We start from the raw sequence: 17,119 nt of genomic DNA on the forward strand, positions 1-17,119 counted from the left end.
ATATATTTCAGTTCTAGAAGGAATGTAATTCACTAAAGGGGGAATAAAAATAAAAAGGACTGTTTTTGAAAGAAAAATGTGATTTCCTTTGGGGGGGGAAATAAAACACACAACAACAACAAAAACAGAATACACGCACATATATGTTCTCACATACATGTAAACATTCTCCCCAAGAAATTTGATTAATTAGCCATTATAGGCAAGCTCTAATCAAATGTTCATGTTCACACTTCCATTATGCTTTAAAAATTACATTTTCCTAGAGAACTTTACTGCACTCTGTCCCACTGTTCATGCAATCAGACCCCCTCAGCAGAAAGGTGTCTGTCATCATAAAGTGGCAGCATCGTGCTTGCACTGACTTCCTTCTGGATGAGCTGGATGATCTCCATCTGGACTGGTGGTCAGAGAAGAGCAGCTGGCATTGCTCCAAAATAAGAAGAGCTCTTAGATTTCAAATTGCTGAAGCCTAGACTTGCTTGGGTATCTCCAAGCACTCAGACAAATGTGATTAATAACAAGGTGGCTGAGCCAGGCTGGGGGTGGAGGTAGCAGCTGGAGCCAAAGTAAGAGGAAGACTGTCAAAATCAGCAACGTATAGTTCAGACAAAGCTAGTCTGAAACTGAAGGAAAGGGAGGGGGGAATAAGAGGGAGGGGGTAGGCAACAAAAATGCTCTTTTGCATTGTTAATTCCTACTCATAGCTTAGCATCAGCTCAGTTGCACACCTGTAATTAATACATGAAAATGTCTTCTGCAGACAGTCAATTTTATGGTGTTGTTTGCACTATTCTTCCACCAGCCTGTCTGTTTCCTGGCAATTTGTGCTGGCAATTTGTGTCTTTTCCTCAACTTTCTAATAACATTCCGGGGGGGGGGGGGCGGAAAGGAAAGAAAAAGAAAGAAAGGAGAAGAAGCCACCAGAACCCAATGAACTGTTTAACCAATTTCTTCCTTTTTCTCTCACTCCTTTACTTTTTCCAGGACAACTAGCAGAGCCCTTTCACTTTGACTCAATATCTTCCTTCTTCCAACTATTCTGCATTTGACTGGCAGAATATCCTGCTTATAAATCTTCCACAAAAATTGTTGTTTGCTTTTCAAACCTTCAACTCCAAAAGAGATGGTCTTTCAATTTATTAGACTTCATTTTTCACTGCATATTCCTCTGTGTTATCCTGTACATCTTTCCTATTCTGCTTCTCTCTTTTTTGTTCATGGAAATGCTTGTTATTGTTGCAGTTAAACAAGTATTCATCTCTAACTCCTCTCACTCCTTTTTTCTCTGCTTTGTTGCCTAACTCTTACAGTAGAAGTTGGGTCCAAACCATTGGTATTTACTTTGTTATTTTAGGGTGGGAAAGATGGCAAAAGACAGACACTGTCATCTCTTTTAAATTAATTGTTTGAAACTGGTCAAGTCCATAGAATATATTCACCATAGAGTGAGCTATGATTAACCAGGAACCTGACACATGTGAACTATGCAAGCACTGGGAACTCTGGAGCAAAATCTCAAGCTGTTACAGCACTCTGAGCCATGTGCCAATATCCCAACATCAGCTGTCATCTACAATATTGGTGTCTTGACTTTCACAGGGGCTATTCAGCAGTTTAAGAATCGTGGGCACCTTACCACTGCTGAGAGAAATAGAGCAATGGTTTCACAGCAGGATAAGTCCCAGAGTGTTCCTTGTGAAATTACATACTTTTAAACTGAAAAAAATATATAATTTGGAGGTGAATGTGTTTTTCTGCAATAGTTAGTGTTACTTTTATCTATCGTAAAGGACTAAGGCTGAAAGAAAATGTTGCCACTCTTAAATGTTGTGGAAGGGAACTACAGCAGATTCACTTGCAGAATGGAAGCTCTGTGTAGGATACATGTCATTTCCATGGGAATTCTCACATCTTTACAGTGTCATCTAATGAAAAGGAGAGCTGCCAATGCTGAGTCAAAAACAAAGAGCCATAAGAGAGTTTTTGTCTGCATCCACATAGATGAGAAACACTGAAACACTTCCCTTTGCATGTAAACAGAAAATCCACATCAGCGGTCTTACCAGAGTTGAGATTTTCTAAGCCTGTAAAAAGCTTTATCCTAAAAAGATCTGAGTCTCCATCTGTACTTTGAACTCTATTGTCACTTCTTCTACAGACGTAAATACTGTGTCTGCAGATATATTGGTAGATAAAAAATAAAACTTTTTATTCTCACTGAGACACCTATTCATGATATGTATACATCCACCAAATTGCATCTGGGTTGAGTCCACAGTTGCTTGCACTTGCACGTTAAAAACCTTTGTATTGATTTGCTTTCAACAGAACATTTAAACAATTAAACCCTACAATACTGTCAACACTCCGTCAGACAATGTCTTGAACAGACAGAACTGTCTTGAAGAGAATAGCCCCCATCCCCACATTAGTGTGGATGCAAAGTTTAAGTTTCTTCACTGAGATTTTACTAGATCTTTTCAGTACAGTTTGCACATACAGTTTAGGTAAATGCTTAATGTGGAAGCTCATGCTTGCCTGGAATTCCAGCACTAAAGCAGAGAAAGTATACAGAAACCTGGCATACCACATAATGCCAACATCCTTTCCAATATTACATATTTTCTTGTCATCCAGAACTATGACTTAGTTGAAAACCCCAAGTCAGATGTTCTGAGAATCCCACTTGTAGCTTAAAATACTCTCATGACTCCTTCCAGCCACTGGAATAAAAATCTTCTCTTCAGTAACCTCAAGAGTAACATATGAAGTGGGCACAGAACATTTTGAAGTCACAGGTCCATTAGCATTCAGGTCAGGATCGTGGTTATTAGGCAGCATTCCAGCTTGGGTAGTACTATGGAGCCTGCCTGCCTCGGGGGATATCTGCATAATGAGGTGTCCTGGCAGCGGAGGGGATGTGCACCTGCTACTTCTGGCCACGTGATGGGCATATGTAGAAGCAGCAGAGTCAGAGACACCTATCTCCCATACTCCCCCAGAGCTGCTGGCAACATACAAAATGTGGGCAAAAGGTGGATGCTGCTTTAACCTGCACATTAGAAGGCAGGGATAATGGAAGATGGATCTTTTTTCCTACCTCCTTTGGTATCTAACTGCAAGGGAATGGCTAGGCACTAGTCAAGTCTTCTGGATTTTGAGGTTTTGGAATTATTTATACCCTTTGATACAGAACAAGACCAGGTCAGGTTTTTATACTAGCATATCTTTTATGAGCAGACAGCAAATGGATGTGGATATGGAATAATACCCTTTTTCTCCTGCCACACAGCCCAGTGGGTACAGACATTCATTCAGAGAAACAGCAGCAAGCTGGGTGCTCAGGAAGAGCCATGGGCTGTGCTTTCCAAGGAGCTGTGATGTGGGGAAGCATGACATTAAAGCAGCTCTTCTTTGCCCTTAAATTGTATGTTGGCAGGGCTGCCCAAAGAGGACCAGCTTTTGCAGATGTTTCAATTCACCCTGTTTTTCCCTGTTTATGGCATGACATGCATCCAAAGCTCAATTCTCTCATGTCCACAATCTAAGAGCGAGTTAGTTATGCACAGTTTACACAAATGCAACATCTCCTTTCCTCCTGCTTGCAAGGGGTAGGGGCTTTCCACTTCCCCCAAAACTTCATCAGTCAATGGACCTGTAATCTAGCTTACGCTGAATGAAACCAGATCACATCAACTCATTTCCAAGTTGTTAAGATGGAAACTACTCCAGACTCTGAATGATAGCCAAAGCTGCAACTTCTTGTCTGCAAGAGTTTCCAGACATCTCTCAGAAACCAGACATCACACTGAACTCGCTCTTCTGTTGAAGACGGCTTGATTCCTCATAAGCAGCAAAGCAGACCCATGCGTTGAGGAAGGGACACCAAATAGGAACCCTGCAGAGGAACAATATTAATTGACCATCAACCCAATCAGGTTTCCTAAAGAGCTGGACTTTCTCAAAGGTCCAGCTTTTAATGCAAATTTCTTCATCAGTGACATTCTAAATCCTTGATGAGAAAAGTCATACCACTCTTTTTGCTGAAGTCACCAGCTAATGACTTTGACTTTTGTGGCAAGAGAAGGATCACAGAAGCAAATATATATATATATTATTAATCACTTTGTTCACCCCTTGATAATTCCACCTGAAAACTAATAGATAAACCAACTCTCTCTGCCCCAGTATAGAGTGGTTACTACATGCTGTTAAACCCTAAGTTGTATCTAAACACTGTCTACAGTTAGCTATGTTTAGAATTTTTTGACTTGTCTGCCATTTTCAGTTTTAAACAGAGAATGAAGTGGACATAGAGGTGGCATATTCACATTGATAATCTGGGTTCCTTAATTAATACATATTTATATCTCAGCTATATAATCACAAGCATATTTTATCTGAGGGTAACAGGTCCAAGGTCATTCAAAAATTCTGACGGAAAGCAGTGAAGACAATTCAGATACTTTCTGTGACCTAAACACCAAACCATTCAACTTCCTTCCATAGATCCTGATAAAACATTGTGTTTTCTCCAGTGCATATAAGTACTTTATATCATTTGAGGAGCTCTTCATTGCACGTAGTTTTTCTGTTTGTTATTAGTCAAGCTTCAGGTTGGATTTATTTATTTATTTTGGGGTGCAGTAGCACTGATTTGAAGGAAATACGTAGGTGGGGAACATAATGCTTCCAATAGAACTGCACTAGCAAGCACACACTACAGTAGTTTAGAGATTAAAAATAGGATCATTTGGATGCGTGGATTTGAATATGATTTATGGATCACTTCCAAAGACATTATTGTTGCTTATCATTCAGATGACTGTGAAAGTGAAGACTTTGTGGGAAATCATGCAAGAGATACATTGCCTATAGAATGGGGAAAAACATTAAATCTTAAAGTGGCTGATGCAGCAATTAATATTGCAACCTTCACTGCCTTCAATGCACAGAAGAAAAGGGTAAGATTGCCTAGATGTCTGCTTCCTATAAATAACTGATCTCAAGACTTAAAGAGAGAGACAGGCTTAAACACACATTACATACCAAAGCCCCTTTTGTATTTGCTTTGGAGGAAATGTTTAAAATAATAGTCACTGGCAAATCAGGAATTTGTATACATGTATGGGACTGCACTCTTGGGCTGCAACGGCAACACCTACAGGTCTATGAACTGCAAAGTATCAGGGCAACAACAGCTGGAATGGATGGGAGGCAAGGAGGAATGTTCCATGTTGTCGTGCTGCCGTGTAAGTAAGGACAATTCATGTTTAAAGATCTTGACTAGAGCAGTTATTACACTGGATCAACATTTTCCACAATTGAAATTCATAGGTGACTATTTAGACATCTACAGGACTTTTTTTTTTGGTGCTTTTTTAAATTTTGTTGGCTTGGTCTAGAGGAGACTGTAAGTGCCAAACAGAAAGAAGCATTCTTGATTCTCCTAAGTCTGTTTTAAAGAGTGGACTAACCACCGATTTCAGCAAAGCTCATCCTGATTTACAATGCCATAAGAGAGACAAGGATCATGTTGTCCATGCTTTATGTCCATCAGTGTGAGGACAAACAAAAACATCTATCAGACCAAGCTGCCTGAAATGAGACCTTTGTTTTGGCATATCCTTTCTGACAGAAAGTAATGAAAGACGAAGTAAAGCATATATATTCCGCAAAGCAAGTGACGTGTGGACACACTGAACTCCATACAGAGACACAGAAATTTAAATATACATGCAAATAATTGTCAGAACAAAATCTCAGAAGAATTCAGCCAGCAACTCAATATTCCTTCCTTAGCTGTTTCATGGATACTACTTTGATGAGAAAATTATGGCCAATAGTCATTGCTACTCTTGAAAAAGTATTTCTTTCACACATGAATTCATAATGTTAAAATGAGATTTTTTTTTGTTCTTTCACACTTTTGTTAATTTTTTTGAGAGTTGGTTAACAAAAGTAATTATCAATACTATCTGATGAGTAACTGGGATAAAAATTTATGGTCTTTATTGAGAGACGAAAAATTGTACATGTTCACTGAGAAACTGTTTGTATACATTTTAAGAAATGTCTCTATGATTGCAAAATGAATAAGTCATGGTAGTGTTTCCAGAACTGAAAAATTGAAGAGATTCATAACAGTAGGAAAAGAGTAGGAAAATGTTTTCTCAAAAACATCAACCAGCTCTGTTTAAAAAGAAAAAAAAATACAAAAAAAAAAAAGAAGAAAAAAAAAAAAACAACAACAACAAACACAAACACACAGCTGTGAAGGTGAGAAATTATTAAAGGGGCTGGAGTCCAGTACACTAAGAAGGTAATCTAAGAGTGAAAAACAGTAATAAGCCTAATTCAACCTCACTTATTTGGGAGACTGGAGTATGAACAATGGGAGTGCCAAGGAGAACTGTACTATAACCGGAATTACGGCCATATTATCAGTAATATGCCTATCAGTATTGGACAGAGGATACACATCAGGATACAAAAGCGCCATTTTTTTCTCTACCTTATTCATTGCCAACACTGTAGTCCTGGTGTGGCCCAAATACTGTCTTCAGAAATGCTTCTTCTAGCAGGATCAGGCTCAACGGTGTGTTAGTAATGTGGTGAACCTGGTATTTGGCAGATTCAGCAGCTTCAGATAGAAGAGGACATTGCATCTTCCTGGGCTGTGTAAAGAGAAGCTCCAAGTTCCTACCTGCTTGCACAGAGCAGGGGAGTGAAGCAGTCCTAGCAGGTCAGAGAAGGAAAAACGAATGGTATCCTCTCAGGCCTCCAGTATTTGTTAGCTGTATCCAAAGCACATCAGTTCTGCTGGCTGCAGTTAAGGAGGATGTTGGCTGGTCCCTGATCTGGGCATGTTTTCTTCAGTTCTTATGCCAACCAAAACAAAAAAATTACCAATCTCAACTGAGTGCCTAAGAATTTTATTTGAATAAGTGCCGTAAAGTTTGACCAACAAGGCAAGTTTACAGGTGGAAAACAGCTGCAGATCCAGCACAGAGGACGCAAGACCATCAGGAAGATAATTCTTTTCCCCTAAAAGAAAAAAAAATATATAGGAAATACAGTACGGAAAGTCCTAGTTAGTTCAATTAATTATCCACTGACCATTTACTTAAGGGACACAGTTACAAATATATCCTCATCACAATGACAGGAAATCTATCTGAAAAGTCTGCAAAAAGGCTATTAATGAAGAGAGTTTCTAATGCCTATAAGCTGAAATACCTTTTTGCTCCTTTCGCCAGTAGTTCCTGTGGGTCATATCTGGGGTCAGCAGTGGTGTGCAGAGTAAAGACTCTGCCAATGTTGGAGAAGAAGAAAAAAAAAAAAAAAAAGAAGAAGAAGAAAAAAAAAAAAGTACTTCAGTATTGTCAATCTTTTATCCTTGAACGGTACACTAGAGGCTGACATTTAATACCCTAAGGATATAGATGTTTGAAAGCTGGTTATTGTAACAAAGGAAACCATCCAAACTCTGCAAGACCGAATGGATCAGATAAAGCTGACACTGAGATAAATCTGTTTTACATCCATTCTTGCAGAAGTTTTGCTAATCTATGTAGTTATAGCTTTCCGGGAGCAAAAGGAGAGGGAGGGAAAAAAGAACCCTGCATTACAGCAAGTCAACATCTTGCCCCTATTTGTTATCTCCAGAGAATAACTGGAGGGACAGAGAACATTTTTCTCCTGGATCTTGGGTGAACTCTATTAAATAGAGAAGCTGAAGAAAAAAATTTAGAAACGGACATGGAGAGTGAGAGAGGGCGTGAGGACAAACATGCATGTTATTTCTGGTTGAACTTCCATGTTAACATAGATTCTGTTTGTTTGTTTAATATATAAATTTAGATCCTTCATAGACACAGACTCTTCTTCCAGTCAGAAACTTTAGCACCTACTCTTCATTATCCAGTATTTATACCGCCAGATTGGACTTTCATATGGAAGCCTGGAGCAATGCTGGTACAGATGGCAAGATGACTCTCATGAGATTGATGACTCTAAAGAAATATACAGTATTAAGTCAGAAGGTGCAAATGTTAACATTCCAGTGTAGAAAAGAAATATTCCTTGCATACACTTCCCAGGTTTGTTTTCTCATGCGTTACAAAGAGAAAGAAAAAGCCCTCGACACACCTCGTAGCTGGCAAACGAATGATAAATTTACTTTAGTTTCTTTTGTATGTCAACTGTTCATGCCTCAGGTACTTAACCTTTACTTTAAAAACATGGTTTAGATCCTAGCCTTGAAGGTGGGTGGGAAGGGGGGGATGGTATTCCTGTAAATGTTTCATTTAACAAAGGCAGTACTATAAGAAGGTTCAGTGGTGAGACTCTGAATGGTATTTATTGTTTCAGATTTCAGGGCTTCCATACATCTGCTGCCTGTCAAAGGCAGATACCACATTCATAAAACAAGTGCCCTGTCTGGAGAAAAAAAAAAAAAAGAAAGAAAAAAAAAAAGAAAAGGAAAAAAAAAAAAAGAAAAGAAAAAAAAAAAGAGGGAGAGAAAAAAAAGGACTCTCTTCTCTGTGGTTCAGCCTCCAGGATTATGCAAGATGGAAAGCTGCAGGAAGTGAAAGTTCTCCTTTGCTGTAAAGATGATCAACAACAACAACAAAATCTTTTATTGTAAGAGGGAATGGAAATTTGACTTTCCATTTTTATATTTTGAGGCCCTGACTCAGCAAACCACTTTAAAAACTGGCCCTATTCAGAAAAAAAAAAAAAAAAAAAAAAAAAAAAAAAAAAAAGCTCTTAAACATGTTCTTATACCTCTCCATACTCAGCAAAGTGCTTAAGAACTTGCTTAGTTGAAGTAGAGCCCTAAAGAACCATTTATATTTACACGAACTAAGCAGCTCATTTTACCAGGCCCATTACATGATTTCTGACTTTATTAGGTCTGGAATGTATATTTCACCCATGGTGAGAAACATGCTCATTCATTTCTTATGATATCATAGTCTTCTCCATGGTAATCTGGTGCTATGTGAGGAAAAACAATAGAAGAGAAAACTTTTCATGCCGAGATGAAGACGGATAAGGAATTATGTTCAGCTGGTTGGGAGAATATATAAGAAGAACAAAAAACACAGAGCCCCTGATTCTGAGGATCTGATTTATTTAGTATCTGGCATTGGCCATAAAGTGTGGGCAATGAAAAGAGGAGCTGACCTCAATGCCTCCTGAGCAGCAATCAGAAATTCATTTCAGTGTGTGAGCATTTAATTAGCTTCACTGAGTTTACAAGACCTTCAGTCATTTTAAGATACTCCAGGCAACTACCCCACGCATAACATTACTCTGAATCTGGAATGCCAGCCACTTAGGAAGAATGTCTGGAGAGTTTTAATTGAAGGGGACTCCTTTGTTTTTATACCCGTTTGATGTGCCATTACCGTTTCCTTCACCACAAATTTACACCAAGGGACACAACTAGTCCAAACAATTGGTTTAATCAGTAAATTACAGCAAACCTTCAAGAAAGTTTAAGGTTGTTCTGTGTCTAGGAAAAGTCAAACAGCACCATTAAATTTTTAGAGCTAATCTAATCATTATACAGTGCAGTCACTACACCACGTTAAGCGTCTGGGGAGAGTCATCACCATCCCCTTTTTTGAGAGGACCTGAAATATATTTGCTGCATGCATTTATTGCATGCATGCAATAAATATATATGGAGCAGGATTAAATAGCAGGAGACAATTATTAATTTTATCATGGCTTCACGAGGTCTGTATATCAAGCTCCTCTCCCTGGCAAGGATGAGGAATTGCTAAATACAGTTAATTTCTGGGTTGATCTTATTTATATACTGGACACTAATCCCCTTCATGTATCTCATGTGCTTCTTTCTTCTCAGAGATACTGTCCCTCAGTGACCTCCTCCTAGCATTTCGTTAAATGCCTTCAGCCTCAGTAAATTACAGCACTTTAAAAACATTGAGTTTAGCATATAAAAAGAGAGAGAGTTTCTGTACACTGCCATGGGATAAGGTGCAGCGAAAATCCCATACAAGCTGAACTGTACTTCCTAATCAAATGGGTGTAACAGATGGCTGCTAGAGCAAGCCATCACAATGGAAATATCTGCAGTTCTCATGGTAACGGAATCTGCCAGGTCTGAGGGATTTGCTGTTTTCCAGGACATCTGAGCTGCAATCTCTTTCGAGCTGTCTAGCAGTCTCAGTCTCGCTCTCTCTCACTCTCTCAGCATGATGGAGATAGAGTTGAAAGGTGGAGCCTGATTTTGCATTCCAGCTGTGATTAAAGACATGCACACGCAGACACACACACGCACACACACATACACGGGATCAATAGCACTGCATATTCATTATGCTATCTAGAACCTTATTAACCGGTCAGGCAGAACAGCAAGGAAATTTTAATATGCCTTCTTCTTTACAGGGGAAAAAAAAAGAAGTATAATGGGAGAGAGGGGGGAGAGAGGAAGATAGCATGTATATGGGGAATTAAGATGCATGAGACGTACCTTTTAATAAAGATATGGAGCAATGTTAAAACTAGCAGTTGTTTCCATTTCATGGCAGTATGTCAAGATGACTTAACGTAGCAGGACAAAACATCTGGCCTGAAAAAAAAAATAATATCATGATGTCAAATTTCCAAAACATAATGTAGAATCTACTGAAGAAGGAAAAGGAGAAGAAAAAATAGCACAACTGTGTACCTTAATACTAAGTGAAAGCATGTGACAGACCTCCTGGTACCATGTAATTAGAAAGGTGATCCTTCTCATAAGGTGTAGGATAGCATAAAGACAATGAGCTTTAATTATAAATCTAAAGGACTGGGTTTAAACCCATAAGGCTCTGTTAAAAGGTTCTTATATTTCTGCATGCAGTTCAGAATCATCAGCAGGAAGAAAATAATCATTCATGTGACTGTTTTATTAAAGTCTTTTCCTTCAAATCCCTATCAATTTAAAGAAATGAGAAGTATACTGCCTTCTGTGCTATACTACCTGCTAGAAAGCACACAGAGGGTTGATTCACAGCTGCCTATTCTCTTGGGTATTTGAGCCTGAAGATCAGACAACATGTAAGAATTCAGCCGTGGCTCAAAATGGAAACAAAGAGGACCATTCTTAAGCAATGTGAAATGAAAAACTACAGGCTGTAGACCATAGCCCTTAGCATGCTGATCCACCACATTGTCCTTGAGGGCACTACAGTTAAATACATATGACAGCCAAAGAGATGGGAAGAATGCTTTCCAGAATAAAATGACTGGATCTCCTTTTTTTTTTTTTTTTTTTTTTTCGTGATGTAGAATAAACCAGGCAATGTAAGCTTCTAAAGTACCCACTCGAGAACTGGGTATTGTAAGATGGTATTGTCTACCTATCATGCAGCATTGAAGAACATTTTATGTGACCTTTTCTAAAGCCTGAACTGCTTTTACCACAACTCTATTCCACTGTAGCAATGATTTCTGGACAAGAAATTTAATTCTTAAGTTGTGTTGGTTAGTTTCAAATATATAGATATATAGAGTTCACTTACAACAGTGCTGTATTGCACCTTAAGGGACCTCCAAACATGTTAACTAGTTAGAAATAACTGCTGTTGCCAATCGAAGATGTCTGCAACAACAGCAAAACAGTGATAACAGTTTGCATTTATATTGAGTCTTAAGCACCAAAACACTCAAAATTTGAGGGACACGGCCAGCCACCTCTGCTCACAGTAAGCAATGCCTCCATTCACCAGCAGTTCCTCAGAGTTCCATAGGGTTTCTCCTGTTGCAATGTGCAGAGCTACTTAGCATGAGTAAGCAGTGCCCAAACCAATCTCTACTTCCTGCCACCCTTCTGCAAACTGAACAGTCCTCTTATTCCTTCATCTGACTAGGACAGGCAGACATCTCTGGAGTGAACTTGGAGTGATGTTCAGAAAAACGCCACATTCAACTTAATGAGGAGAAGGCTGGAGGTGTTTTGTTAAAATGCAACAGCCATTCACAATGGGAAAAGTGGTGCGTAGTTTTATCTTTTAACAGAGAAAAAGCAGCTCAGAATGGGATTGAGGGCATAACAGAAGAACATGAAGAGGTAGCTCTGTTCATCATCCCCTTATCTGGGGCACTCTATGCTGGTATTTCCCCATAAAGCCAACTGAGATTGTTAATGCCATGGGCACACATTCCATTTCTTTATTTTGCACTCAGCACTATCTAGGCAACCATTCTGCAAATGCAAACATTGACAAGATTCCTCAAAAATTCTCAACTTGAAACTTATCCAGGGTTAACACTGTGATTTCTGTAGCAACCATCCCAGCTTCTGCAATGACACAAGTAATCAAGAACCTCTTTTATGCATTCTTACATGATAAAGGAATTCTTCAAGTAACTGGATGTTCAACATTGCACCACTGCTTGTATTGATTAAGAGATTGGCATGCCCCTTGCTGAACAGTTTGATGCAAGTTTTGACTCAAGACTAGATCCATCTGAAAGATGAAACAACTGCTGTGCAGCGTGATCAATGGTGCCTGTAGCCATGGAGCTTAACACACTGAATTCACTCATTCCTGGGGTCTATTAGCTGTTCATCAAACAGCTAATCTTAGTACACACGGAGCACAAGAGTATCTGCAAAGACCTCTTCTCTCTAGACACCGTTCACCCATATTCAGAACCACAGGGCTGGTAAGTCACACCATGCCCCGTGTCTGTTCATCCTGCTTTGCAGTCCAAGTCCCTAAGTGTTACCATTCTACCACACCATGTAGTCTACTTATTCCTGCTGTGTTTCTTCCATATGACAGCATTCTTCAGCAGAGATCAGGACAGCAAGAAAATATCCCTGACTGTCTAAAAGGCTTTAATTTCCCTAGTCAGAGCCCAAGTTTTCAATATTATCAATCTGTTACAGATTTCCCAGATATCTGGGAGGCCATAACAGGTTCTTCTGTATCCAGCCTTAACCATGTTTTCCTAAAACATTGTCCAAATTAAGTCCAGACAAGCTTTTTCAGCTGAGCCAATTCTAGCATGTATTTCTGATTCAGGAGAAATAGCAAGTCCAAGAAGACCTCTCAGTATGGAGTAAAGCTCGAGCTGTCCTCAGTCACACTCTGTGGTGGTCCTTGTTCATCCCCCAGGTAGATCAGAGGACTGTCTTTCCACTTTAGAGTGTGTTTATGACAGTACCTCTTAAAAGCTGAAGTTCTGAGAAGCCCTGCAGTGGCTACACTGTTTCTGTCAGTCCAAGACTGCTTGTGAGCCCCAGCTGATTCCAGCCCAGAAAGAAAAATCATCAGAACTTTGAATTAGTCGAGTGGTGTGAGCTGGTATCATAAAACTCTGAAATAGACCCTCATGCTATTTCAGTTCTAATTGGGCTCTTTGCTGCCTGGTTAGCAGACACTTTTCAATCAATTGCTGCATTTGTGCTGACAACACTGGATTTCAAGAGTTCTTCTTGTCATTTCTGTGACCTCCATTTTCCATTATTCTTGCTTTCTGGACAGGAGCTAAGGGACCTTAGCTATTTCTAACAGTCACAGCCATGAAGCTGGGAAGGAATCTTCCTTTACCCAACAGTCTCAGATTCCCAGCTGCTACAGAGAGTATATTATGAACCTGCCACTGCACATCAGCAGAAGATCTGACCTGCAGTACTTACATGCCAATGGATTCCTGGGATTTGGCATTTTAATGATAACAAAAAAATACCTAAACGTCCCCTTTCACCTAAAGTTGGTCCTTCCTAGCAATTTCCTGCAGAGACCCTAGACCCCAAATTCCTCAGCTCAGTGAGCCTTTCCCATCCCCTGCAGGGACTTAACACACTCCACATACCACAGCAAATCTGCTCCAGTCAATCAGCTCCTGCAGCTCCCTGCAGGCTTCCAACACCTGCTAACAGGAGGGGACAACAGAAGAGCCCTGCCCCACCCCTTCATACATAGTATTGCCTTATTCTTCAAAAATACTGCTCAAAGCATGACGGTCTATTACAGGATGCTCCTATAAATACACTGCACTTTCAGCGGGAGGAAACAAGCATGCTCTAGTAAATATTTTAGCAATGAAGTGGCATGGGTTTCTTAATGCTTGTCATTTTTCAGTATAAGAAGCGCTCCATCAGAAGGTGCTCTGTACTTGAGGGAGAGAATGTGAATTCTAACAACAGGACAGCCAGTGGCCAACACCTTATCAGTATTAGCTTTCCTTGAAAACATGCTTGGTTCTTCCTCCGCTCCACTGGCTAATGTTCAGGAAGTGGTTGATTTAATAAGAAGGTTCATAATGTCAAGTTACAGACACCATGAGAGGGAAAGCTGGGGAAGCATAATTGGCAAATCAACAAATTTTATATATATATATATAAATTTTATATATATATATATAAAATATGTGTATGTATGTGTATATATATATATACATAATACATATATATATACATATATACACATAATACATATACATACATATATATACATAATACATATATATAATACATATATATATATTATCTATGGTGTATATATATATACACCATATATATATATGGTGTATATATATATATACACCATATATATATATGAAGGCAGAAAAGACCAGAGTGTGGTCTGGAAGCCAGTGTGCAAACAAGAGGTCAGGGAATGCAAGCCCTAGAGATGTCTCTGCTGTCACTAACATTGTTGTTTATGGGGATAAAACTGATTGCTGAGCACTGTAATGCAGTCAAGACTAACTAGGATTGCCTAAAACAGGGACAAAGAGAAGGACCATATTTTACAGCATGCCTGCAGCCCAGACTGAAGAGCTCCATGGCAACATGCAGGGATCTGTTATTCTTCCATTTATTCTCAAGTGCTGCTCCTGGCATTGATGTGATCTCTATACCATGAGGCAGGAAGGATCTCTGCTCCTCTTTCTGTACAAGCTGCCAAGCTGCAGCTCTTTCCTCAGCCTTATCCATCGTCATGACTGGGGCTGAGAGGGTTACTAGGCTTTGTAAAACTGTTCTGGGAACCCTCAATGAGATATAGGAACTCCAGAAGATGATTTCTGCAGGGCTTTGAAAACTTCATTTTCTGTTGCAAGTAACATCCCCAATCCTGCATTGTGCAAAGATGTGCCAATTGGTCTGAATTTATGCGTGTGAGTCTTTCTAGAAATAAGGCATTTCACAGTCATGTGTACACACACAGACACACACCCCCACACAAAATAAAATAAAAAATAAATAAAATTAAAAATAAAATGTTAAAAAAATAAATAAAATAAAATAAAATAAAATAAAATAAAATAAAATAAAATAAAATAAAATAAAATAAAATAAAATAAAATAAAATAAAATAAACCTCCTGGTGCATAAATAAATAGTCCCATTCCACACATATTCTCTTGCACCAGTTTTTAAACAATTGCAAAGACTGCAACAAAGATAGTACCATACATCCCTTAGATAATGCAAGTGCAATATTTCTTCTGTTACTTCACATACTCAGCAGACTTTGTAATCAAGCTTCCTCACTTGAAGCCACCCTTCCTGCAAGTATGGAAATGGGCAGTGTCTGTTTCTGGGATTTGAGAAATGTCATCTTATCAAAGCTGCTATAAAAGAGACAGGACAGACTGTCACCTGACTGCAGAACAGGAGATGTGTTCTGTTGCTTTCCTGCAGAGGTGACCTTGGACCTCTCTTTCACTTCCAAAGCTTTATCTGTCTTGATCATTTAGATGCTAAGTTCGTAGGAGGAACAGAGAAGCATTTTTTACTGTATGTAGAATGTACAGCACAATGACTCCATCTCAGGTGAGGTAATGTGTCTGTATAAATACTTTCATTTTTTTTTTATGTGAAGCTTAAAACATCTGCAAAGACATCAAAAGAGGAATAGGCATGCTGCATAGTAACACAATGCAGCTGACAACTAGCTGATCTAAGATTACTTCAAGTTCCCTTGCAAGCTGTTCCTCCCATCGCTCATCCATAATGTCATTTGGTCAAATTCTAAACAAATGTGGCACAATGCAAAACAAACAGCTGTGGTTCAAAAGGAGCATGCAAGGCACAGGCCCTCCCATCAATGCCCAGAGGAGAGACAGAAAAGGGCCACTTCCAGCAGGAAGTGTGAAGAACTCGCACGATAACAAGAACTGCAGTTTTGCCTTTCAGATCTAAGGGACAATAAAGAGCAAGAGAGCACACTGAAAGACATATCCTTTCTTTCTTTCGTTCTTTTTTTTTTTTCATATCCTTTGCAATAAATAAACCTTCCTATTTCAATATTTGGCAAGGTGACAGAGTCTAAAAAGGAGCAGGAGAGATAATTGATATGTACAGGAGAAGAAAGTACAGTTAAAAACAGGCAAAGACTATTCCATAAATAGGAGGTTCATACTGAGAAAGATGTTACCAAGGCCTCTAGGTTTACACCTGAAATCAAATCACCCTTAATGGATAATGTGACATTATGAGAGAAAAAAAGCCATTGTAGGTCCTAGGCTCTGGATTATGGAAGAAACAAGATTTGCTTCTGACCTCACTTTTTGTCAGTTTAAATACACAAAGAGATCATGGTTTACTCTTGGTAAGCTTAACTTTCCATAACAGCAAGGTTTTTTCCATGTACTTGAATGTTCATCTGCTCTTAACTAGAAGAGGATGCTGGATTGTTTAGAAACCAGCTTCCTCCAGCTCTTGGTTCCTGTTGCACATAGCCATTTTCCAGAGGTCCTAATATACATTCACCCTGCACAGAGACAACAAAAGGAAAACACTTCTCACCTGAACAAGAGGCTCTGGAGGAACAAAATCATTGGGAATGAAAGCTGAGAATCTAAACTTCAGCAGAGTTGGCACTTCTGGTCCAATTTATCAGGCATGGTTAAGTATTTACATTTCCCGTTTGAATAGTGGTCGACATTGTTGTAGCTCACAAGAGGGTTTTTGGCTTCTGCCAGTTTAAATAGAATGATTCAAAACTGAATCATTTCCTCCAATTTAATTTCATAGCAGAATGCAAACTATAGCAAGATAAGGTCATGAATACATGGAGCTATCTCCAGAAGGGTACCTAACTCTCTTGGCTGCTTCGAGTGGAATCCCTAACTG

General features: G+C 39.1%; 1 long non-coding RNA gene across 1 annotated transcript in view; it reads right to left on the bottom strand.

The window, feature by feature from the left end:
- LOC311427547 overlaps positions 1-16,817 on the bottom strand; it is an 81,982-nt gene extending 65,165 nt beyond the window's left edge. The window contains exons 1-3 of the long non-coding RNA XR_014687419.1: positions 16,793-16,817; positions 10,517-10,615; positions 6,518-7,050 (exon numbers count right to left, since the gene is read on the bottom strand). This is a non-coding gene — a long non-coding RNA (uncharacterized lncRNA). The remainder of the gene's footprint in view (positions 1-6,517; positions 7,051-10,516; positions 10,616-16,792) is intronic.
- Between the last annotated feature and the right edge of the window lie 302 nt (positions 16,818-17,119).

The sequence above is a fragment of the Aythya ferina genome (assembly GCF_964211825.1).
Source record: "Aythya ferina genome assembly, chromosome: Z".
Lineage (NCBI taxonomy): Eukaryota > Metazoa > Chordata > Aves > Anseriformes > Anatidae > Aythya > Aythya ferina.